This window comes from Pinus tabuliformis, chromosome 6 (genome assembly GCF_031772625.1).
Source record: "Pinus tabuliformis cultivar Carrire ecotype Pingquan chromosome 6, CPIR1, whole genome shotgun sequence".
Taxonomy (NCBI): domain Eukaryota; kingdom Viridiplantae; phylum Streptophyta; class Pinopsida; order Pinales; family Pinaceae; genus Pinus; species Pinus tabuliformis.
Window position 1 is genome coordinate 1,563,832,708 of NC_142292.1, and position 21,996 is coordinate 1,563,854,703.

Consider the following 21,996-nt stretch of genomic DNA (forward strand, 5'->3'; position numbering starts at 1 on the left):
AAAAATTACCATGATGGTGCCCATGTTCACACAATAAATCCATATGATGTGCATTATTGCAAGGTTAGGTGCCAAGGTTGTGGATATTTTTGTGAATGACCAATCAATCATTTGAGTTTACATAATATGGTTCATGGGAATATGAGGAGTGTCCAATTTTCATCTTGCTTGTACTTCCTTGGACTTCCCTACAGCGTTATTAACAAGTCAATTCCTGTGAAGATCCTGAAATTTTCTATGGATAATCATAGTCATGATGTCATTATTGTAGTGAGGAGAGCATTTTACAACAGAGGGTCGTGGAAGTAGCAATCGCTCTTTTGGTGTCTTTATTGAGTGTAAAAAGGGACAAAATGTCTCAAGAGGTGGAAACCACTTTTACATTAAATCAAAAAATCAATCATTAAAAGGTGATGAATTAGACAATATATATTATGTCATTGCCTTACGGCATTTCCTTTGCAAAATAATAAAATATAATATATAAAGCTTAAAATTAAATAAAATGGAATAAAATTTCCAAATAATAAAATATAATGTAATGTAATATATAAAATATAATAAAAAAACTCATATTAGGTAATAAAATATTATTATTTAATTCAGCATTTGATTCCCTAAACCTCGTCATTTTTTTTCATAAAATGATAATTCCTTTCTTTCCCTCCCACAAAAAAGCTTTGATGTTATATTATTATTAATATATAATTGACATGTATATCGTTGTCATGCATATCATTGTTGGACGTTCCTATCCTAGGATCAAAAGTAAATTATTATATTATAAAATAATATAAACCAACCATCGTCTCCTTACATACTATGTATTTTGCAATTAGCAATATCGTAAAAGGAAAAACAACATATTTGTAGTGGCTGGTGAGAAATTAAAATCCTTTTATATGGCCAACCATATTATATATCTTGAACCACATTTACTTATTTTTCCCATATGGTTTTTCATTTAGAATGCAAGAAAATAGTATATGGATGTGGTTGAATCATCAAATTGATCATTGAAGCGTATTTAATAAAACATGGTTTTTAAACGCCTATTAAAGAAGCACATTATCATAAAATACATAATGAAATCTTCGTGAATCAGCTACGTTGATCAAGGTAGCTCAAATTTTACTCATAGTAATTAGTTGTTGCATACTTCCGCACTGAGAAAATCACCCCATCATACAACACATAATGATATCTCTCTAAATAAGGTATATTGATCAAGATAGCAAGAAGTTTACTTGTAGTAATCAGTTGTGGCATACTTCTGCATTCAGAACATCACCCCATCATGTATATACAATATTCCTATGTTATGTTTAACGAAATGAAAGAAATGGAAAGCTAGAAAATGCAGTTATTCACATGAATAGAAGGTTTGATTAATCGACAACAATTATCTTCAGGCTTGAAATCCTGCATAATTTAGGAAGTACAACTATAATGAAAAACACATTCAATTGAAAATAGTTAAAGAATATTTCGTAATAGAATACAGGGAGATATATGGTTATTGGTGTGTACGATAAATTTCGCAGTAATGTAACCAATAAAAACTCAAATTGAATAGCAGCTAGTTCTGGAGTATCCATTTGAGCATAAATAGGAATGTAATTTGGATTCACATTAATACAACTATTGAGCAAGGATATTTTTTATTTTTTATTTTATTCTCATTGCATTTTCTGTTTTTCTTTGATAGAGGGAAGACAAAGAAATTTTTCATTTACCCTATGGTGGGTTATCTTAGCATGCATGTTCTCATCAACAAATTCAATTTCACTAAATTGATTAGTTGTGGCTAGATTCACCCATTCACATGTCACATTGTTGTCATAATCCACATGTGTTGTATGTTCATCTCCTTTGTGCCAAACGCTTCTTCCAAAATCTTCCATGCTTCCTTAAGTTTGTGACCTGCAATGTGGTTGTTTCTTCATCCCTTCATATTCGCAAATTAGAAGAAGGGAAAAGAAATTTAAAGGTTAAATTAATTGAAGGCACATCACCATTTGAAATGATGTTGAAAGGAATTCAAATACATAATGGAATATGTTGAAGACAAACCGAAAACAAGATTCTCAAATTAGAAGAAGTGTAAGGAAAGTTAAACGCAGACATACAGAAGAAAAAGGTGGAAGTGAGTGTCGACAAATTCAAGATTTCAAACACTTAAAATGCATATATGACTTCATCAATGATGGTATTGGATTTCAAACACTTAAAATGCAATGATGGTATTGGATTTCAAACACTTAAAATGCATATATGACTTCATCATGATATTGGCAGATAGTCTCCAGGTAGATATAATTCTCTTAGAAGCATGTCAAGAGAAAAGGTAAAAGGAGAAATTGGAAAAACTTAGTCTCATTTACTATGAATGACATAATAAAACTTACCAGAAACGATAAACAGAGAATTTATGAGATAAAAGTATAAGCGGATAGTTACTAAAAATGATAAACAAAGAATTTATGAGATAAAGTATTGGCGGATAGTCTTCACGCAGATACAATTCTCTTAGAAGCATGTCAAGAGGAAAGGTAAAAGGAGAAATTGGAAAAACATAGTTTCATTTTCTGTGAGTGACATAATAAAACTTACGAGAAAAGATAAATGGAGAATTTATGAGATAAAGTATTGGCAGATAGTCTTCATGCATATATAATTCTCTTAGAAGCATGTCAAGGGAAAAGGTAAAAGGAGAAATTGGAAAAACTTAGTCTTATTTATGTGAATCACATAATAAAACTTATGAGAAAAGATAAAAGGAGAAATTGGAAAAACTTAGTCTCATTTTCTGTGAATCACATAATAAAACTTATGAGAAAAGATAAAAGGAGAAATTGGAAAAACTTAGTTTCATTTTTTGTGAATCACACTTACGAGAAAAGATAAGAAAATTTGGAAAAAACTTAGTCTCATTTTCTGTGAATCACATAATAAAACTTATGTGGATAAGGCAAAATTCGTGCCACCTATTTTTGTAACATGTGGATAGGGAAATAGAATAAGATAATATCATTGAGTAAATTAAAAAATAAAAGTAAAGGGAATAAATTAGATTACATGTCTTTTTTTATTGCACCAAAATTTTTAAAGAAAATGATAACAAAAATATTTACATATTTTTAACAAAATGATAATAAAAATATTTACATATTTAGAACTTGTTATTAGATTATCTATGAAAAATTATATATATATATATATATATATATATATATATATATATATATATATATATATATATATATTTAAATAATAAAATATAATATGTAAAATTTAAATAAAATAAAATAAAATAAAATTTCCAAATAATAAAATATAATATAATATATAAAATATAATAAATTTTTTATATTAGATAATAAAATATTATTATTTAATTAGGCATTTGATTTCCTAAACCTCATCCCTTTTTTCATAAAATTATAATTCCTTTCTTTCCCTCCCACAAAGAAGCTTTGATGTTATATTATTATTAACATATAATTGACATGTATATCGTTGTGATGTATATCATTGTTGGACGTTCCTCGTTGTCATGTATATCATTGTTGGACGTTCCTATCCTAAGATTAAAAGTAAATTATTATATTATAAAATAATATAAACTAACCATCGTTTCCTTATGTACCATGTATTTTGCAATTAGCAATATCGTTATTCATTAAACGAAAAAACAACATATTTGTAGTGACTGGTGAGAAATTAAAACCCTTCTATATGGCCAACCATATTATATATATTGAACCACATTTACTTATTTTTCCCATATGGTTTTTCAAGGTATGGATGTGGATGAATCATCAAATTGATCATTAAAGCCTATTTAATAAAACATGGTTTTTAAACTCCTATTAAAGAAGCACATTATCATAAAATACATAATGAAATCTCCATGAATTGGCTACATTGATCAAGGTAGCTCAAATTTTACTCATAGTCATTAGTTGTTGCATACTTCCGCATTCAGAAAATCACCCCATCATACAATACACAATGATATCTCTCTAAATCATGTACACTGATCAATATAGCACGAAGTTTACTCGTAGTAATCAGTTGTGGCATACTTCCGCGTTCAGAACATCACCCCCCATTCTGCATATACAATATTCGTATGTTAAGTTTAACGAAATGAAAGCAAGAAAATGCGGTTATTCCTATGAATAGAAGGCTTGATTAATGGACAACAATTATCTATAGACTTGAAATCCTGCATAATTTAGCAAGTACAACTACAATGAAAAATGCATTCAATTGAAAATAGTTAAAGAATAGTCCGTAATGGAACATAGAGATATATGGTTATCGGTGTGTATGATAAGGTTTGCAGTAATGTAACCAAAAAAAAGCAAATTGAATAGCACCTAGTTATAGATACAAATAAATATGAATGTAATTTGGATTCACACTCATACAATTATTGAGCAAGGATTTTTTTGTTTTTTATTTTTATCCCATTCTCATTGGATTTTTTGTTTTTCTTTGATACAGGTGAGGCAAAGAAATTTTCCTGTTGCACAGACCATTGTAGAAGAAAGATTATGAATATTGTTATTTAATGTATGACTTTACATTTTCTATAATCAACTCCTTACATAAAACAAGGCTCACATTGTTCTCAAACAACAAATTGCCAATCACAGTGTTTATTGTAGCACATACTCTTTTCTTCAAAATTGTACAGTTAAAAGCCGAAGTATTAGCTAGAAATCCAGAATAACTTCATCACATGCAACTTTCAATCCATTGCTCTAATAAAAATTTAAGTTTCTCACTATTAAGGTGGTTAAATACACAAATTCCAAGGTGTAACTTCAGGACGTGCAACTTTCGATCCAATGTTATAATAAAAAAGTAAGTTTATACACAAATTGCAAGGTAAAAATTTTAATGAAGAGTTTGCTGAAAGTATGCACAGCGGTAAAGATCAAACCCAGTATCACCAAAATCTTACAGTTTTAGACTAAAGAACCGAAAGCGAGGTGGAGAGAAGGGTAATTAATCCTTAACCACCTTGAAATAAGCCTAGTAAATATTAATCCAATATATTTCCTGGCAAACAAATAAATAAGATTACAGAAGATTATCTTAAAATTTCCTGGAAAACCGGTGGACACCGCATTAAACAAAAATATTATCGACATTAGTCACGAGGCGTGGCTGAATGGATATTTACCCAGAACATGGTTACTTAAAGAAAAGGAGGTTAACCTCAATTTTATGAGTTATAAACAAACGTGCATAAACATAATTAAATTTTAAAGTTGTGGTACTACTGAGTATGAGTGAAGCAACGAGAGGCACAGGTCAAGAGCTTAATTCATTGGGTTTGTGAGTGAAGCAGGCACATCTCAAGAGCTGACATGACTGGACAACAATTATCTATAGACTTGAAATCCTGCATAATTTAGCAAGTACAACTACAATGAAAAATGCATTCAATTGAAAATAGTTAAAGAATAGTCCGTAATGGAACATAGAGATATATGGTTATCGGTGTGTATGATAAGGTTGGCACTAATGTAACAAAAAAAAACAAATTGAATAGCACCTAGTTATAGATACAAATAAATATGAATGTAATTTGGATTCACACTCATACAATTATTGAGCAAGGATTTTTTTGTTTTTTATTTTTATCCCATTCTCATTGGATTTTTTGTTTTTCTTTGATACAGGTGAGGCAAAGAAATTTTCCTGTTGCACAGACCATTGTAGAAGAAAGATTATGAATATTGTTATTTAATGTATGACTTTACATTTTCTATAATCAACTCCTTACATAAAACAAGGCTCACATTGTTCTCAAACAACAAATTGCCAATCACAGTGTTTATTGTAGCACATACTCTTTTCTTCAAAATTGTACAGTTAAAAGCCGAAGTATTAGCTAGAAATCCAGAATAACTTCATCACATGCAACTTTCAATCCATTGCTCTAATAAAAATTTAAGTTTCTCAGTATTAAGGTGGTTAAATACACAAATTCCAAGGTATAACTTCAGGACGTGCAACTTTCGATCCAATGTTATAATAAAAAAGTAAGTTTATACACAAATTGCAAGGTAAAAATTTTAATGAAGAGTTTGCTGAAAGTATGCACAGCGGTAAAGATCAAACCCAGTATCACCAAAATCTTACAGTTTTAGACTAAAGAACCGAAAGCGAGGTGGAGAGAAGGGTAATTAATCCTTAACCACCTTGAAATAAGCCTAGTAAATATTAATCCAATATATTTCCTCGCAAACAAATAAATAAGATTACAGAAGATTATCTTAAAATTTCCTGGAAATATTATCGACATTAGTCACTAGGCGTGGCTGAATGGATATTTACCCAGAACATGGTTACTTAAAGAAAAGGAGGTTAACCTCAATTTTATGAGTTATAAACAAACGTGCATAAACATAATTAAATTTTAAAGTTGTGGTACTACTGAGTATGAGTGAAGCAACGAGAGGCACAGGTCAAGAGCTTAATTCATTGGGTTTGTGAGTGAAGCAGGCACATCTCAAGAGCTGACCTCACTGGGTTTGTGAGCGAAGCAGACATTGAATTCAATTAGGGTTTGCAACACCGATAGTAGATTTCGCACCGAACAGAACAGGTTGCAATTGAGACAACATCGCGGCCGAGGGAAGTGGGTGGTTCCTCATTATCTGTATTGCCTGCATGTGAACCTTAATATAATGGGTTAGATTAAATAATTGTTCTTTCCAACTGCTTCACGATCTAACAGCTAAACAGAACAGGCTGCAATTAGCCAACGTCACCGCCCAGGGAAGTGGGTGGTTCCCCTTTATCCGTATCCCGTGCATGTGAACCTTAATATAATGGGTTATGTTAAATAACTGTTCTTTCCAACTGTTTTATGATCGAACTGTAAAATATAACTACTAACAGCCCAAAGATCATCAACACCAAATATTTCACATTCAGAACTTAATATGTTGTTTAAGATGACATACCTTGACTAACAGCGGAAGATGTAATGGTTGCCATCTTCTGTCTTCTTCTCAGAATTCGGTTTCTCTCCTCTTGCCCTCACTTCCTTATGTGTTTCTTGATGGAGAAGAATACAACTCTTGTATGGGAGAGAGAGGACCCAATCCTTTATATATTTAACTTTAAGTCTGGTACGTCCATCATATACCAATTCAACGCTTTAATGCTTTAATCCTTTAATGCTTTAATGCTTTAATGCTTTTAATTATAGAATGACTTAATTAGTTGGGTCACATTAAGATTTAGAAACTTCCATTTAATTTCTAACATTCTCTCACTTGACCCGACTATTCATAATATTAAGTGTTGAACATCATACCATGATAAATTGCTGAGAGTTATGGCGGTTGTGCACTATTAATTCAATGCATTCCCTTCCATATACTACAATACCAACAATCCATCAATTCATACTCATAATTTATATAAAACAGCATAATGGTCCACATAATGTCTTATATCATAATGATTAAACATAATATCTTTATAAGACTCTTTCTTGTTTAAAATTACATAAAATACGTACTACTACATTAAAACAAGAGACACATAATTGTATATCAGAAACACATAAAAGAGCTCAGAATGTCACACATCAATTATTATTAATACAACCAAGACCCATTCTTTGAACATGTTCCTTAAATTGTCTTGGTTGTAACCCTTTCGTCAAAGGGTCTGCAATCATAAGTTCTGTCCTGATGTGCATGATTGACACTCTTTGTTTCTGAACCTCATCTTTCACAACAAGATACTTCAGATCTATGTGTTTGGCACCTTTAGAGTACTTGTCGTTCTTTGAGAAAAATACTGCTGCAGAGTTATCACAATAAATTTTCAGCGGCTTGCTAATGGTGTCGACAACCGCAAGTCCTGAAATAAAGTTCCGCAACCATAACGCATGAATTGTGGCTTCAAAACATGCCACAAATTCTGCCTCCATAGTGGATGAAGCAACGATAGTCTGTTTCGCACTTTTCCATGATATGGCACCTTGAGCAAACATAAACAGGTAACCAAAAGTCGATTTCCTAGTATCGATGCATCCAGCAAAATCTGAATCGCTATATCCAATCACCTCTGATTCATTGGATCTTCTATACATGAGCATGTAATCTTTCGTGCCTTGTAAGTACCTCAAAACTTTCTTTGCAGCTTGCCAATGTTCCCTTCCTGGATTACTTTGATACCTCCCTAACATACCGACCGCAAAGCTGATATCCGGTCTAGTACAGGTTTGAGCATACATCAGGCTACCAACAACAGATGCATATGGAATTGATTCCATTTCCTTTCGTTCAACATCATTCTTAGGACATTGCATGAGACTGAATTTATCACCTTTCTGTACAGGAACTATCCCAGGTGAACACTTACTCATTCCAAATCTCTCTAGAATCCTTTCGACATATCCTTTCTGAGACAATCCCAATATTCCTTGTGATCGATCACGGAATATTTCTATTCCAATCACATAGGATGCCTCTCCCATGTCTTTCATTTCAAAGTTCGTTGAGAGAAATTCCTTAGTCTCACGCAATATACTTAAATTATTTGCAGCAAGCAAGATGTCATCAACATAAAGGACCAGAAAAATAAACTTGCTCCCACTGATCTTTAGGTATATACAGTGATCAACCGTATTTTCCTTAAAACCAAAAGATGTAATAATGGTATTGAACTTAATATACCATTGCCGGGATGCTTGTTTAAGCCCATATATTGATTTCTTAAGTTTACACACCAATTGTTCTTTACCTTCTACAGAAAAACCCTCAGGTTGATCCATATAAACATCCTCGTCAAGATCTCCATTCAGAAAGGCTATTTTCACATCCATTTGATGCAACTCCAAATCATAATGAGCTACTAATGCCATTATTATTCTTAGTGAGTCCTTTTTCGAAACAGGAGAAAATATCTCCTTGTAATTAACACCATCTATCTGAGTGTAACCCTTAGCAACAAGTCTAGCTTTATACCGTTCGATATTACCACTAGAGTCGTGTTTGGTTTTAAAAACCCATTTACATCCGACTCTTTTACAGCCATGTGGTAACTCAACGAGATCCCAAACTTCATTCTGTTGCATGGATTTCATTTCTTCTTTCATGGCATTAATCCATTCCTTTGACTCTTTACTTTCTACAGCATGTGAAAACGAAACTGGATCCTTATTGATTCCAATATCATAATCTGATTCTTGCATATAAACCACATAATCATCAGAAATAGCTGACCTACGATTTCTTTGAGGTCTTCTTAATGCTACTTGTTGTGGTTCATGCATATCAGTATTATGTAAGTCATTTCCTTCAGGAAGTACTTCTTCATTTATATGTTGTTCATTATCATCATGCTGTTCTACAACAGCTGGAACAACATTTGGAGTAATAGTAGATGGAGGAACTATTCTAGGCAATGTAACATTTACCCTTGTTTCCTTTATTTCTACTATTTCTCTTCTAGTACTCCCACTGACTTCACCATTCTCAATGAATCTTGCATTACCAGTTTCTACAATTCTTGGACTATGATTAGGACAGTAAAACACATACCCTTTAGATTTCTCAGGGTAACCTAAAAAATACCCACTGATCGTTCGAGAATCTAATTTCTTTTCATGTGGATTATAAATTCTCGCTTCCGCTGGACAACCCCAAACATGCAGGTGTCTTAAGCTAGGTTTCCTGTTAGTCCATAACTCAAAAGGAGTCTTTTGAACAGCTTTACTAGGAACCCTATTCAACAAATAATTAGCGGTTTTGAGAGCATACGACCACAAATTCTTAGGTAGTGTAGAATCTGACATCATACTCCTAATCATATCTATTAACGTCCTATTGCGCCTTTCTGCTACACCATTTTGCTGTGGTGTACCTGGCATTGTGTATTGCGCACATATGCCATGACTTTCGAGGAATTTTGCAAATGGACCTGGACACTGGCCTGACTCATCATATTTACCATAATATTCACCACCTCTATCAGACCTTATGATTTTCACCTTTTTATCTAATTGCCTCTCAACTTCCTTTACAAATGTCTCAAGGACATTCACAGATTGAGATTTTTCATGAAGCAAATAGACATAACCATAACGGGAAAAATCGTCAATGAAAGTGATGAAATACTTTTCTCCATTAAAGGCTGGAGTGTCCATAGGTCCGCAAATATCAGTGTGTATTATTTCAAGAAGCTGGCTGCTTCTAGTGGCTCCTTTCTTATTATGTTTGGTTTGTTTGCCTTTAATACAATCCACACATAATTCTAGATCACTAAAGTCCAAATTTGACAAAATTTCATTACTTACTAATCTCATCATTCTTTCTTTGGATATATGACCTAGTCGTTTATGCCACAAGAAAGCAGAATTTTCATTCAACCTGCTACGTTTACATCCAACATTATTTACTACATTCAATAAGGAATTCGCATAAGTGCCATTCAGTTTCAATTTATATAAACCATCAATTAGAATACCAGAACCAACATTATCAGTATTCTTATATAAATCAAAACAACCAGATCCAATCATACATCTAAAACCAGAAATATCCAATTTACTTGCGGAAATAAGGTTTCTAGATAATGAAGGTACATAAAGGGTACTGTATAAGTCTAATACATATCCACTTTCTAGAATTAGACGATAAGTCCCAATGCCTTCAATTGAAGATTTCATTCCGTTTCCCATAAAAAGAAAACGATCTTCATTTGGATTTATGGTTCGGATCGTAAGAAATCCCTGCATATTGTTGGAAACATGAGTTGTAGCACCAGTATCAAGCCACCATGTATTAATAGGAACTTCAACTAAATTTGATTCAAAACATACGAAAGATAGACAACCTGCAAATCAAAAATGAAATAACTATAAGCTCATAACTAATGCGATTCAGATGTAGACATAATAGTATAATATAGCACTCCTTTGGGTAGATACTATCTTATACTTAACATAATTAAATACCAAAACATAAGTCAGTAATAAATATATTCAATTAAATAGAACTGACATCTTTGGATGATCAATATTTATTTAATCAAAATATCTATCAAACCTCATCATGTCAACTAGTTATAGAACAAGACTTTCCTTTGGGTAAGTTCTCAGGTTCTATCATTAGTGACGCCAGTTTTTAATTGGTATTATTATAACTGGCAATTTCTATCAATAATCATTATGTCACTTATGCACTAAATGATTATTCTGATTTTGACCACTTTGGTGATTAACAAAATCATAAATCTCATGTGCATAAATAATTTATAACACATACCTTATGCAAAACAATCAGTCATAGAGCAATTACTTTTATGCCCAAATTTCAAACAATTATTTTGCACCAGTAAACTTTACCAAAACAGTAAATGATGCACGAAAAGACCCAATTGAAACCCCTTTATTTCATACTTCAAATATTCAGATCATGCATTTCTAAACACCCAATATTGGCGGCCTCAATCTGGTCCCATGTGACCAAGCTCCCAAACACCGAATCCGCAATGCCGCGTACTCAATAAAATCTTAAGGCCCAATGGTCTACCGCATGTAATGTTTTCAATAAAACCTCCAGATCCAATGGCCCATCGGGAAACCCCACCACGTCTTACTATTTATTGGCCAGCAAAGTACAGGTTTCTTTCATTATAGCGAGCCAAGAAATATATACACATTACATATATAATAAACCTTAAGTTGGTGGGAGTTCAGCATCACACATTTAATGAGAGGAACAGCTAACGCAAGTGGAGATGTGAATGTTTATGGAATTGGGTATCCGTGAAGCAGACGGAAATTTTAATTTCTTGGTCGGTTTTTTAGTTGGATTTCAGAGGTCAGAGGATCGAATCCATTGGCTTTGCAGTTGTTTTATGAAATGCAAAGAGCAGGCGTCAAACCAAATCAGTTCACCTTGACCAGCGTGAAAATCTTGCTTTAATACATCTCCGCGCCATCAATTATACTTACTACTTGCAAATACTTGAAAATTAATGCATAAATATGACATCACGTGCATAATGGGAGAAACAAGTTCGGACATCACTTCAGAAACTCGAAAAAGAGTACACAGTTCAGTCAATGGAATTCGGATCCGCCTGAGAGGTAAAGTGAAGGACGACCCTGTTCTCATTTCAAATGGCCATACCTACGAGAGGGAAGCGATCTCGCACGAGTTTGCCAAAGGCGGATTGAAGGATCCCATTACAGGCGAAGGCCTAAAGGATGGCGTTTTGACACCGGCAGCGCAATTACATGGCTCGGATTTTGAAGGCAAGAATTGAGCTTGAAAATCGAAACGATGCTGAGCGAGTAAGGGCGCTTACGGATTTGATTAACATCATGAGTAAAGCTCAATTGCAATCATAGGAAATATTCAGTTATTGATTTGCTCTGATACCAAATGTAAAATATAACTACTAACAGCCCAAAGATCATCAACACCAAATATTTCACATTCAGAACTTAATATGTTGTTTAAGATGACATACCTTGACTAACAGCGGAAGATGTAATGGCTGCCATCTTCTGTCTTCTATCTTCTATCTTCTTCTCAGAATTCGGTTTCTCTCCTCTTGCTCTCACTTCCTTATGTGTTTCTTGATGGAGAAGAATACAACTCTTGTATGGGAGAGAGAGGACCCAATCCTTTATATATTTAACTTTAAGTCTGGTACGTCCATCATATACCAATTCAACGCTTTAATGCTTTAATCCTTTAATGCTTTAATGCTTTAATGCTTTTAATTATAGAATGACTTAATTAGTTGGGTCACATTAAGATTTAGAAACTTCCATTTAATTTCTAACACGAACGGCTAACCTTCTTCTAATCGTCTAACATTTAATCCAATGATGCACAAAGATGACAGGTGGACTAGAGGAAAGTGTTTTTCATAGGGAAACGCCTTACGGCGTAAACATAACCCATAGATTATTACAGATTTCATTAGCAGCGACCCTGCACAAAAATGTCTGCTCTACCCATCAAATTTAAACAGAAATATCCTCCTCAGTGGAAAAAATCCTGACTTTTTTCATGGTAGACTTCCTTCGAATTTGGAATATGCTCTACCAGTACTAAATTGTAATGTTTAATGTTTTGTCTTATATAGAATAATGGATGTTGCTGCTTGCAAAGTAAATGAGTAACTAGTAATTGAGGGTACAAGTTCACATTAATATTTGCACACACCCAAAACATGACCCCACTTGTTGGCATCTCTTTGTTCCTTTGAGAGCATACAATTGTTTTCAATGTTGAAAAATCATGGCCACTTGTTTCTTTTTGATCGACAGTAAAACTCAAGAAATCCCTTCAATCCCCCCTTCATTTAGACGCCCTGAAAGGAGTCTATTTTCGATGGAATGAAATCACCGAGGCTAGTGAACTGAGAGTAGCCCAACTGCCCAACTGTGGACTGAAATAGTTGGTAAGAACATAAAAGAGAATAAAGTTTACAAGTGAACAGATTGACGGACTTAGTTCTTTGTTTCCATATTTTTATTTCAACATCCAACTCAACAATGCCTATGCGTGCTCCTCCTGCCTCTCAAAGAGTATTTTAAAATCTATCTTTAGGTTATTTTGACAAAGAAGCATCTCTTTGTTCCTTGGGAGGCATACAATTCTATTCAATTCTGTAAAATCATGACCACTAGTTTCTTTTTGATCGACAGTAAAACTCAAGGAAGCCCTTCAATATCCCTTTCATTCAGATGCCCTGAAAGGAATCTATCTTCCATGGAATGAAATCATCGAGGCTAGTGAACTTGGAGAAGCCTAACTGCCCAACTGCAGACTGAAGTGGTTGATAGGAACATATAAGAGGATAGGGGTGCAGGAACAGGGAGTGGGTTATTCTTTGCTCCAATGGAAAAGTTTAAATATCATATGCCCGGGACCTTGGAAATGGCACAAACAACCAGGTAGAAGTATAAGCTTTATTTCAAGGATTAAATCAGGTTTACTAATTTAATTATTATTGGGGATTCTGAAAATTTAATTGGTCACATTGCAGTTTGGCACTCACTAGCTCAGGGAATATCGTATAGTAGGGCATCATTAGGAGAATCAAAATTCTCTTACATAAACTTCACTCCTCAATCGTGTGCCATGTTCTTCGTCAGGAGAACCAAGCTGACAAAATAGCAAATAAGGGAGCGGATTCAATGGGCAAACAGTTTATTTCCTTATTCCACAACGAATATGAATAAAATATTAAATCATTTAGGTCAGCACCGAGTGGCAAAGTTAGAAGTAAAATGGCATGTAAGTATGAATTTTATCTCCCTCGGGTCGGAGTGGCGTAGTATTTCCTCTAAGATGATGAGGCTACGAAATAGGTACTGGATAAGTCAGATGTCGTAGGTCCTGACCTTTTATCAGTGCACTGCGTGCGATGGAGATGGGAATGAACACACCAGGATGAGCCGTGCAGTTCGTTATGAGTTGCAAAGTGTACTGAGCTCCGAGTGCGCTAATGCAGGGTTCGAATGGTTCCCAATCGCCGTAGACTATCTGTTAGACATTTTGGAGGTTGTGTCGTTTTATTTATTTACCAGTTTAATTTGTTCAGAATTTCGTAAGGAATCAAAAATTTAAATGGTGAATTCTTTGCAATTCTAGTGTCCCAAAGGTTTTCAAACTACTGAATCCATATACAGTAAAAAAAACCCAAAGCCAATGTAATAACAAAAATCATGATTTGATAAAGAAAATTTCACAACCTTCCAGCTAAAGACTCCAAAACCTCTAATTACTCCAAAAACATCTAATAGTTAAACAACGCCTTGCCAATCTGACGAGTAACCAGGTTGAAATGTAGAAAATAAGGGACGAGGGTGGGGATATGGTACGGATGACGGCTGCTGCTGGCCATGGCATCATTAACTCGGATGGAAGCTAGAGATTTAGATATCCTCCAATCTACCCGGAATCAGAGGCAGTCTGGCTCCCCTTCCTCTGAAAGCTCAGTAAATCATAAGATATTTACTAAAGCCTGTAAAGTTTTAGGTGTTTTTTGGCATGGTTATAGAACTAGATTCCATAGCAAGGCAGCTTCTTTAGCCTTGCTTTCTTGAATTCAGGCAGATGTTCAAAGTCTGATCTTTCAATTTTTGCAAAATTTTGATGTAACATATAAAACAAAAACAAATCCAAATAAAAAACAAGAGTTATGCATAGATTTAAAAGAACAATCGAGTCTTGAAGAAACTTGCAAGGGATTATTAAGATAAAGAAGGGAAAATATAATGAAACCAAGGACGATCCATGAAAGCTAAATTCATCTTATTACAAATTATGTTTAACTGGACTGAACACGGGACATCACGGAAGAGTAGGCAAACTTACATTTAGCCTTCATGTTGATTGCAAAGAAGCTCTCGCGTGTGCCAAGGCCTGGAACTTCGAGCTCTTTCCGGGGATTTTGCCTTCCTGGTGGGATTTTTGGACACCGCTGGGCTGTGTTACTGGTGGTGCGGGGCAAGGGAAAAGTGAACGATATAGGTATTGTGTAGGACCGGTGAACACAGACGGTGTACCATCAAGAGGATTTGAAGAGCCGTGTGTCTAGGGCAGTTGCAGCCGGCAGGTGAACTGGGTCCAGCTGGGATTGTGGGCGGATTGTCGCGGTGGCGATGGCGATGGCGATGGTGGTGGCGCAAAATATTTTATAGTCGTCCCCTTGTTATTACCTCGTAGATTACCACTCTTTAATCGAATGGTCAATGTTATTTTGATCGTCTAACATGAAAATCAAGGGCAGAAATCTGTACACGTGTGGTGGGAGGAGAGTAGTTCCCAGAGGGAACGCCTTACGGCGTAATTATTCAAAATTTCTACATTATTCCCTTGGGTTCATAATCCCTTGGGGTTTTAGTATTAATCCCTTGGGTTTACTATTCCCTTAGGTTTATAATATCAATCATGGTCAACCATTGTCAATCATAGCCAACCATGGTCAACCATGTTTGAATGTTGCATTGTGACAGGGATTGTCTCACGATCAAGATAAACCATGTTTATTTTTGTGTTTCTAGTATATATATTTGGGTTTATCAATATTGGGTTTATAATATTATTCCCTTGGGTTCAAAATCCCTTGGGGTTTTAGTATTAATCCCTTGGGATTTTAGTATTAGTGTAAATAAGTTGAGTTTAATAATATTATTCCCATGGTTGAATGTCACATTTTGACAAAGATTGCCCCACCATGAAAATAAACCATGTTCATTTTAGTGTTTGTAATATTTATATTTGGGTTTACATTATTCCCTTGGGTTTATTGGGCTTAATAGTATTCCCTTGGGTTCATAATCCCTTGGGGTTTTAATATCAATCGCTTGGGTTTATTATTCCCTTAGGTTTATAATATCAATCATGGTCAACCATGGTCAACTGTGGTTGAATGTCACATTCTGACAAGGATTGCCTCACCATGAAAATAAATCATGTTTATTTTAGTCTTTCTAATATTTATATTTGGGTTTACGAATGTTGGGTTTATAATATTAGTCCCTTGGGTTTAATATTATTCCCTTGGGTCCATAATCCCTCGGGTTTTAGTATTAATCCCTTGGGTTTATTATTCATTTGGGTTTATAATATCAATCCCTTGGGTTTATTATTCCCTTAGGTTTATAATATCAATCATGGTAAACCATTGTCAATCATAGCCAAACATGGTCAACCATGGTTGAATGTCGCATTGCGACAAGAATTGTCTCACCATCAAAATAAACCATGTTTATTTTAGTGTTTGTAGTATTTATATTTGGGTTTACCAATGTTGGGTTTATAATATTATTCTCATGGTTAAATGTCACATTTTGACAAAGATTGTCCCACCATGAAAATAAACCATGTTTATTTTAGTGTTTGTAATATTTATATTTGGGTTTACAAATGTTGGGTTTATATTATTCCCTTGGGTTTATTGGGCTTAATATTATTCCCTTGGGTTCATAATCCCTTGGGGTTTTAGTATTAATCCCTTGGGTTTATTATTCATTTCGGTTTATAATATCAGTCCTTTGGGTTTTTTATTCCCTTAGGTTTATAATATCAATCATAGCAAAACATGGTCAACCATGTTTGAAAGTCGCATTGTAACAAGGATTGTCTCACCATCAAAATAAACTATGTTTATTTTAGTGTTTGTAGTATTTATATTTGGGTTTACCAATGTTGGATTTATAATATTAGTCCCATGGGTTTAATATTATTCCATTCGGTTCATAATCCCTTTGGGTTTTAGAATTAACCCTTCGTTTTATTATTGCTTTGCGTTTATAATATCAATCATGGTCAACCATTGTCAATCAGAGCAAACCATGGTAAACCATGTTTGAATGTCGCATTGTGACAATGATTGTCTCACCATCAAAATAAACCATGTTTATTTTAGTGTTTGTAGTGCTTATATTTGGGTTTAACAATGTTGGGTTTATAATATTAGTCACATGGGTTTAATATTATTTCCTTGGATTCATAATCCCCTGGGGTTTTAGTATTGATCCCTTAGTTTTATTATTCCTTTAGGTTTATAATATCAATCCCTTGGGTTTATTATTCCCTTAGGTTTATAATATCGATCATGGTCAACCATTGTCAATCATAGACAACCATGGTCAACCATGGTTGAATGTCACATTGTGACAAGGATTGTCTCACCATGAAAATAAACCATGTTTATTTTAGTCTTTCTAATATTTATATTAGGGTTTACCAATGTTGGGTTTATAATATTAGTCCGTTTGGTTTAATATTATTTCCATGGGTTCATAATCCCTTGGGGTTTTAGTATTAATCCTTGGGTTTATTATTAACTTGGGTTTATAATATCAATCATGGTCATCTTTATTAATCTCTTGTATTTGTAATATCAATCCCTTGCGCTTCTTGATCCCTTAGATTTTTAATATTTATCCGTTGGGTTCACTAATTCCTTGGGTTTATAATATTAAACCATTGGGTTTATTAGTTCCTTGGGTTTATATTATTAGTCCCATGGGTTTAATATTTTTCCCTTCGGTTCAAAATCCCTTGGGGTTTTAGTATTAATCCCTTCATTTTGTTATTGCTTTACGTTTAGAATATCAATCATGGTCAACCATTTTCAATCATAGCAAACCATGGTCAACCATGTTTGAATGTCGTATTGTGACAACGATTGTCTCACCATCAAAATAAACCATGTTTTATTTTAGTGTTTGTAGTGTTTATATTTAGGTTTAACAATGTTGGGTTTATAATATGCGTCGAATGGGTTTAATATTATTTCCTTGGGTTCATAATCCCTTGGGGTTTTAGTATTGATCCCTTAGTTTTATTATTTCTTTAGGTTTATAATATCAATCCCTTGGGTATATTATTCCCTTAGGTTTATAATATTAGTCCCTCGGGTTTAATATTATTCCCTTGGGTTCACAATCCCTTGGGGTTTTAGTATTAATCCCTTGGGTTTATTATTCATTTGGGTTTATAATATCAATCCTTTGGGTTTATTATTCCCTTAGGTTTATATTATCAATAAGGGATTGTGACAATGATTGTCTCACCTTCAAAATAAACCATGTTTATTTTAGTGTTTGTAGTGTTTATATTTGGGTTTAACAATGTTGGGTTTATAATATTAGTCGAATGGGTTTAATATTATTTCCTTGGGTTCATAATCCCTTGGGGTTTTAGTATTGATCCCTTATTTTTATTATTCCTTTAGGTTTATAATATCAATCCCTTGGGTTTATTATTCCCTTAGGTTTATAATATTAGTCCCTTGGGTTTAATATTATTCCCTTAGGTTCACAATCCCTTGGGGTTTTAGTATTAATCCCTTGGGTTTATTATTCATTTGGGTTTATAATATCAATCCCTTGGGTTTATTATTCCCTTAGGTTTATATTATGAATCATGGCCAACCATGGTTGAATGTTGCATTATGACAACGATTGTCTCACCATCAAAATAAATCATGTTTAACTTAGTGTTTGTAGTATTTATATTTGGGTATACCAATGTTGGGTTTATAATATTAGTCCAATGGTTGAATGTCGTATTTTGACAAAGATTGTCTCACCATGAAAACAAACCATGTTTATTTTAGTGTTTGTAATATTTATATTTGGGTTTACCATATTAGTCCAATGGTTGGATGTCCCATTTTGACAAATATTGTCTCACCATGAAAATAAATCATGTTTTTTTTAGTCTTTGTAATATTTACATTTGGGTTTACAAATGTTGGGTCTATAATATTAGTCCCTTGGGTTTAATATTATTCCCTTGGGTCCATAATCCCTCGGGTTTTAGTATTAATCCCTTGGGTTTATTATTCATTTGGGTTTATAATATCAATCCCTTGGGTTTATTATTCCCTCAGGTTTATAATATCATTCATGGTAAACCTTGGACAATCATAGCCAAACATGGTCAACCATGGGTTTATTATTAACTTAGGTTTATAATATAAATCATGGTCATCTTTATTAATCTCTTGTATTTGTAATATCAATCCCTTGCGCTTCTTGATCGCTTAGGTTTTTAATATTTATCCATTGGGTTCACTAATTCCTTGGGTTTATAATATTAAACCATTGGGTTTATTAGTTCCTTGGGTTTATAATATTAGTCCCATGGGTATAATATTTTTTCCTTCGGTTCATAATCCCTTGGGGTTTTAGTATTAATCCCTCTGTTTTATTATTGCTTTGCATTTATATATCAATCATGCTCAACCATTGTCAATCATAGCAAACCATGGTCAACCATGTTTGAATGTCACATTGTGACAACGATTGTCTCACCATCAAAATAAACCATGTTTATTTTAGTGTTTATAGTGTTTATATTTGGGTTTAACAACGTTGGGTTTATAATATTAGTCGAATGGGTCTAATATTATTTCCTTGGGTTCATAATCCCTTGGGGTTTTAGTATTGATCCCTTAGTTTTATTATTCCTTTAGTTTTATAATATCAATCCCTTGGGTTTATTATTCCCTTAGGTTTATAATATTAGTCCCTTGGGTTTAATATTATTCCCTCGGGTTCACAATCCCTTGGGGTTTTAGTATTAATCCCTTGGGTTTATTATTCATTGAGTTTATAATATCAATCCCTTGGGTTTATTATTCCCTTAGCTTTATATTATCAACAAGGGATTGTTACAACAATTGTCTCACCATCATAATAAACCATGTTTATTTTAGTGTCTCTAGTGTTTATATTTGGGTTTAACAATGTTGGGTTTATAATATTAGTCGAATGGGTTTAATATTATTTCCCTGGGTTCATAATCCCTTGGGGTTTTAGTATTGATCCCTTAGTTTTATTATTCATTTAGGTTTATAATATCAATCCCTTGGATTTATTATTCCCTTAGGTTTATAATATTAGTCCCTTGGGTTTAATATTACTTCCTTGGTTTCACAATCCCTTGGGGTTTTAGTATTAATCCCTTGGGTTTATTATTCATTTGGGTTTATAATATCAATCCCTTGGGTTTATTATTCCCTTAATTTTATATTATCAACAAGGGATTGTGACAACAATTGTCTCACCATCAAAATAAACCATGCTTATTTTAGTGTTTGTAGTGTTTATATTTGGGTTTAACAATGTTGGGTTTATAATATTAGTCGAATGGGTTTAATATTATTTCCTTGGGTTCATAATCCCTTGGGGTTTTAGTATTGATCCCTTAGTTTTATTATTCTTTTAGGTTTATAATATCAATCCCTTGGGTTTATTATTCCCTTAGGTTTATAATATTAGTCCCTTGGGTTTAATATTATTACCTTGGGTTCACAATCCCTTGGGGTTTTAGTATTAATCCCTTGGGTTTATTATTCATTTTGGTTTATAATATCAATCCCTTGGGTTTATATTATCAATCATGGTCAACTATGGTTGAATGTCGCATTGTGACACCGATTGTCTCACCATCAAAATAAATCATGTTTAATTTAGTGTTTGTAGTATTTATATTTGGGTATACCAATGTTGGGTTTATAATATTAGTCCAATGGTTGAATGTCTCATTTTGACAAATATTGTCTCACCATGAAAATAAACCATGTTTATTTTAGTGTTTGTAATATTTATATTTGGGTTTACCATATTAGGCCAATGGCTAGATGTCCCATTTTGACAAATATTGTCTCACCATGAAAATAAATCATGTTTATTTTGGTCTTTGTAATATTTACTTTTGGGTTTACGAATGTTGGGTCTATAATATTAGTCCCTTGGGTTTAATATTATTCCCTTGGGTCCATAATCCCTCGGGTTTTAGTATTAATCCCTTGGGTTTATAATATCAATCCCTTGGGTTTATTATTCCCTTAGGTTTATAATATCAATCATGGTAAACCATTGTCAATCATAGCCAAACATGGTCAACCATGGGTTTATTATTAACTTGGGTTTATAATATCAATCATGGTCATCTTTATTAATCTCTTGTATTTGTAATATCAATCCCTTGCGCTTCTTGATCCCTTAGGTTTTTAATATTTATCCGTTGGGTTCACTAATTCCTTGGGTTTATAATATTAAACCATTGGGTTTATTAGTTCCTTGGGTTTATAATATTAGTCCCATGGGTTTAATATTATTCCCTTCAGTTCATAATCCCTTGGGGTTTTAGTATTAATCCCTTCATTTTATTATTGCTTTTTGGGTTTATAATATTAATCCCTTGGGTTTATTATTCCCTTAAGTTTATAATATCAATCATGGTAAACCATTGTCGATCATAGCCTCAACCATGGTTTTATTATTAACTTGGGTTTATAATATCAATCATGGTCATCTTTATTAATCTTTTGTATTTGTAATATCAATCCCTTGCACTTCTTGATCCCTTAGGTTTTTAATATTTATCTCTTGGGTTCACTAATTCCCTGGGTTTATAGTATTAGTCCCTTATGTTTAATATTATTCCCTTTGGCTCATAATCC

The 21,996-nt window shown here is 33.4% G+C and overlaps 1 long non-coding RNA gene across 1 annotated transcript; it reads right to left on the bottom strand.

The window, feature by feature from the left end:
- Positions 1 to 3,903: 3,903 nt before the first annotated feature.
- On the bottom strand, positions 3,904 to 15,604 carry LOC149264722 (uncharacterized). Its single transcript, XR_016250150.1, has 2 exons — positions 15,387 to 15,604; positions 3,904 to 4,116 (listed from the first exon to the last, which is right to left on the bottom strand). It is a non-coding gene; the product is annotated as an uncharacterized LOC149264722 (long non-coding RNA).
- Between the last annotated feature and the right edge of the window lie 6,392 nt (positions 15,605 to 21,996).